Source organism: Diabrotica virgifera, chromosome 5, assembly GCF_917563875.1.
Source record: "Diabrotica virgifera virgifera chromosome 5, PGI_DIABVI_V3a".
Classification (NCBI taxonomy): domain Eukaryota; kingdom Metazoa; phylum Arthropoda; class Insecta; order Coleoptera; family Chrysomelidae; genus Diabrotica; species Diabrotica virgifera.
Window position 1 is genome coordinate 117,242,623 of NC_065447.1, and position 6,000 is coordinate 117,248,622.

The following is a 6,000-nucleotide window of genomic DNA, read 5'->3' on the forward strand; positions in this document are numbered from 1 at the left end:
CTGCAGGGCTGATGCCTGCCAGGTCATGGTTTTTAGTTTTGGTGTGCTATGAATTATCACTATATAAATTTCTAGCCTTTCAGGAAGACCGTTAGTCGGAGGGTTCACTAGCTCTTACACTATAATATTATATATAGAAAAATATATTTTTTATTGTATTTCTATGGGAATTCGAGAATCTGGTCAAGATTGGAGCGCTGTAAAACCTAGATAATAAATAAAATTAAACAACTTTATAGTGAAAATTGTTCATTGAAAAATCCTCTACAAAATCGCTATGATGGTATTTTATTGTGAAATGAACGGAAAAAAGTTATAACCTCCAAAAGAAACTTCTCACAAAATTTTCTCATATTTTTGTTCATAACTTTTTTGTTGTTCACATGACGATAAAAAGTAATAAATATAAAATTGTAGAAAATTTAATTTGCTATATTTTATGTGTAATTAAATTTTCTGTAGGATTGCTAGTTTAGGACATACAGCGCGAAAGCCCTTTGCACCTTTTTCCAATATGGTGGCCTGGGGACAAGGGTTGCGACCCCAAAAACTTGAACTTAAGCGTCTACTGAACCCCCCTACACATTAAAACAATAAAATTGACTCCTCTAAGAAATGCAACCCTAAATGTAACATTTCAATGGACTAGTGGTAGTAAAACGATTTTTTTGCAAATTTCAAATAAAAGGTACAGTATTCTTCTATATGTAAAAAAAATTCAACTTCCTGCCAGCTTTATTTTCAGTCCTGTAACATTTTGAAAAAATGAATTTTTTTTGCAAAAGCTGGATTGCAAAATTTATTTTGCAAAATCTATTGAATTGATCTTAATGAAATTTACAGTATGGTTTAAATATATTTAGTCCAGAAAGCCACTGCGCATCCGCTAGGAAAAATATTCTAATTCGGATTTTTTGCACAATCTTACTCAAAAAGAACTCCTTTTAACAAATTTGCATGTTGCCAGGACCAAACGGTGGTCAAAAATTTTTTAAACGTTTTTTTTTTTGTTTTTTTCCTAAAATTATTTTTTTTGCATGGAAAAAAGTTTTTTTAGGTTTTTTGGATCATTCCAAACAGAAAAGGTCTTTAGTGACTTTTCTCTAAAAATAATAGTTTTTGACATATAAGCGATTAAAAATTGAAAAATTGCGAAATCGGCCATTTTTAACCCTCGAAAACTATGTGAAAAACTGAAAATTTTAATGTTGCCAAGGTAGGCAGATATTCTTTAAACATCGATTGATGAAATCCCGAAGGGTTTTTTGCAATACAGTATTCAAAACTCGTTTGTTTTTTAATTGCTAATCAAGCGTGCGCGACACTATTTTCCACCGACAGTATGGTGCAAATGAAAGGAATAAATTCGTTATTTCGTAAACCGGCGACTTTAAGGAAAAATCCCGAAACAGGTCGATTTTTATTTTTAAGTTATGATATTATGGCATATATGGTATACTAGTGACGTCATCCATCTGGACGTGATGACGTAATCGATGATTTTTTTAAACGAGAATAGGGGTCGTGTGCTAGCTCATTTGAAAGGTTCTTCAATTCTCGATTCAGTAATATAAACATTTAGATAATTATTTATACAGGGTGTCCAAAAAATTTTTATTAAATTAAATTATTTGACACAAAAGAAGTAGAAGGACACCCTGTATAAATAATTATGTAAATGTTTACATTACTAAATAGAGAATTGAAGAACCTTTCAGATGAGCTACCACACGACTCCTATTCTCATTTAGAAAAATCATCGATTACGTCATCACGCCCAGACGGATGACGTCACTAGTATACCATATATGCCACAATATCATAACTTAAAAATAAAAATCGACCTGTTTCGGGATTTTTCCTTAAAGTCGCCGGTTTACGAAATAACGAATTTATTCCTTTCATTTGCACCATACTGTCGGTGGAAAATAGTGTCGCGCACGCTTGATTAGCAATTAAAAAACAAAGGTGTTTTGAATATTGTATTGCAAAAAGCTCTTCGGGATTTCATCAATCGATGTTTAAAGAATATCTGTCTACCTTGGCAACATTAAAATTTTCAGTTTTTGACATAGTTTTCCAGGGTTAAAAATGTCCGATTTCGCAATTTTTCAATTTTTAATCGCTTATATGTCAAAAACTATCATTTTTAGAGAAAAGTCACTAAAGACCTTTTCTGTTTGGAATGATCCAAAAAACCTAAAAAAAACTTTTTTCCGTGCAAAAAAAAAATAAGTTTAGGAAAAAAACAAAAAAAAACGTTTAAAAAATTTTCGACCACCTTTTGGTCCTGGCAACATGCAAATTTGTTAAAAGGAGTCCTTTTTGAGTAAGATTGTGCACAAAATCCGAATTAGAATATTTTTCCTAGCGGATGCGCAGTGGCTTTCTGGACTAATTGTATATAGTTTTTCTGGGTGAAATATGAAGGTCCTAAGTGTAGCCTAAATGGTTTAAAAACGTAAAATGCGAATACTGGTTTTTTTATGGTTTTTTCGCAATTATTGCTATTTTGCAACAAGGGTGACAATTTTTAAAATTTTTAACCAATCTTATATTATAGATTATTTGATTCATAGGAGATTCTGACCAATAGAAATCTACAGAGATAAAAATTAAAGTGATAATTTTTGATAATATCCCGTCGTCAAGTATATTAGGTCAGATGCCATTCGTTGCTACGAAAAAATACATTCAGTGACATTAATGACAATTAATGTTTTAAAAATTATAAAAGTGATGACTTTCAACCATCAAATATGTATAACAACTGTGTGCTTAATTGTAATAATTTGTGCTTACATAAATAAATTACAATAAAATTTTGGTTTTGAACAGTTTTATTCATGAAATAATCGCAGCAAATTGCACTCGATCTCTAAAATTATTATCGAATTTTTGTCCTCGTGACACTTTGACATAATTTCGCTCCCCTTCGGGTCGTGAAATTAAACCTGTCAAAGTGTCACTCAGAAAAATTCGATAATTTTAGAGCTTTTGTGCAATTATTACTGATTAGTTTTTAATGCTTTTAACTTCCAATCGTATAGTAAGATATTTGATCACGTGTTTAATTCTGTCCAATCAGATTAAAATTATACTGAGAATTATCTACAGTAGAAAATTACCGATAGAATTTTTTAAGTAGATTGTTTCTGTTTAATGGCAACCAGTTTCCTAGTTTTGACAACTGTCACATTTAAGAAAATATCCATAATATACGTATTAAAAAATAATCTTACGAATATCACATGACAGTAAGAATAAATAAGAAAATAATGCTTCATTTTTACTCAAATTTGTTGTCATTGGGCAACAGCCACTGGAGCCCTGCGGGCTCTCGTGTCTATTGCCAGACAACAAATTTTCGAAAAACTGTCGCATTGTTTTCAATTTATTCTCACTCTCTTGTGCTATTATACCCGAAAATTTAATTCTGCAACTTTCATGTCAGTGCAACTTTCCTTTCGGAAATGAAAACTTGTAAAGATATAATCAAAAACGAAATTAAAAATCGAATTTTTCCTTAATTTTTTGACATTTTGATTATTTAAACAATGTTCCGGACCGTTTTGAGTGGGAGAATAACTCAAATATTATTATATGAGTTATTTTCAAGCAACTTCTGCAAAAAAATATGAGTCACCTCTCAACATCCAAATGTACTAATATTTTTACAGATACGCCCTGGTCTATTATGAGTGTTTAACATTATAAACAAAATTGTTTGGAGTCAAAAATAAGCTTCTCCCAATTTTGTGACGTCAAGATTTAGGATGTCCATATAGCTCTGGAAAAAGTTGTGAGGGATAGTGGAATAAATAGTTCCGGAACCCTTTTCTACAAGGAACACCAATAGCTGGCGTATGCTGATGATGTGGTTCTTATTGCACGAAGTGGAGAAGAACTGACAAGGACGGCAAAAAGACTGTTTCTGGCTAGCGCTAAGATCGGACTGCCAAGTACATGGGACAGTTTAAGTTAGAGGTGGAGGATGGACCACAGTTAGAATTTGAGAGGGTGGACGAATCTAATGTATTTGGGTACACTTAACCATCAAACATGTAAGGAGGAAACAGAAATCCAGTTAAGGCTGACCAAGATCAATGATGTGCTGAGGCTATAAACAAAATAATTAAGGCTAAAAAATATCATGTAATACAAAAATAAGAGTATACAAAACAATATTAGATCCAAAATGAATAAAACCATACAGAATGGATTGGAAGCCAGGGAGAGAAAGATACTTCGCAGAATATTTGGCGAAAAAGTAGTTGAGGGAGAACGGAGAAGACGAAGGAACGAAGAAATGTACCCAATCTATGCTAACTCGCTTATATCAAAAATATAAAAAATATATCTCGGTAATCTAGAAAGAATGCAAAAAGGTAGACAAGTCAAGAATATTGGTTGGAGAGCACTGGAGGGCAAAAAAAGTGAAGAGGCTCAAGAAGCAAATGGAGAGATGCAGTAGTTGAAGACGTCAGTGACTCGGGCATCAGAGATTGGAAGCAGACAGCCAATAACAGAAAACGGTGGAAATTATCCACTCAGAAATGGGCCTAAAAGGCCTGTTAATGCTTTACATACATACAGAGTCTCCACTATGTGCTTATACGCATTTCAGATTTACCTTATCCTCATCAGAGCACCTGTAAAGGGACACTGAGCTGGATCCAATTTTTTTCATATTTTCAGTGTAATTATTAAAATAATTACCAAAGATGCAACTACCATTATCAATGAATAACACAGGCCAACAAAAAAATATTTACAAAACTTTTCTTATAAATTGATATGAATCCTATGTATTTTTTGGCGCTAAAAAAGAATTTGAACTTAGATTTTATGTATCACCCATATTTCTCCCATAATATGACATTGGTTTATTCTACATTATAATAATTTTAAAAAGACAAAATACCGAAGTTCATTAAAATGAATAATACCTTTTATCTAATTCATATCTTGTTATAGTATAGGGCTGTAAAACCATTTCAAGAGTCAGTGTATTTGTATTTTCTTCCTCTTATTTATGTAAAACTTTTAAAGTAGGTTTTTGTCCTATGACAGGTACTCTGTTGTTCCCGATTTAATGACCAACAGTAACCACTAATCACCCGACATCTTGATATTCCAACGTCCCTGGTATCGTTTCTCCATCACCTTGGTATCCTAGTGGAATCGTTAGCCTTGTTCTTCACTGACATTACCCAGATTTACAGGGAAAAAGTCAAGATGGTTATGCAAAAAGTGGATTTTTAGGCTCATTGCACATCCCAAATCTTAAATCTTATCTAATATCTTAAAAAACTTATCTATTAAATTAGCTACTATAAGCTCGTAGTTAGGGTCTTTCACATTACCTAAAAACTTTAGTCCTTAGTTTCATCGGTAATTATGCAATTTTAAATGTTAAATTGTGAAAGAACGGTACGTGATATAGCAGTTTTAATATGATTTTCGGACTCAGCACACTTAGGGCCGGTTGTTCGAACGCTAATCAGCAATGATCATTATCAAATATTTAATTAATGTCACCAACTGTCAATGTCTACTTTGTTTGGGTTGTTGAATTACAATTATGAAATTACTTAATTAATTATGTTAATAATTGTTATGTTAATTGATTACCTAATCTCATAATTATAATCAATTATGTTTTCAGCAACCCAATAAAAGTTGACATTGACAGTTTTGGTCACAGTAATTAAATATTTGATAGTGATCATTGTTGATTAGCGTTCGAACAACCGGCCCTAAAATACATAAGATAGAGGTAATCTTATCAAAAAAGTTTTTTCATCGTTGGCCTGTATAATTAGTCAAAAAAAGCAGGAACTCAAGGAACTACAATTCGAATTGTTATCCTATGCGCTTTTTAAGATGGAAAATACAAAGCAGAACAGAGTGGTGAATTAGTCAACAAGGGGATCTATAATTGCATCCACGACTTGTCGCTCACCGTGATAACAATTTTAAGCAAACTAATTCCTGTTA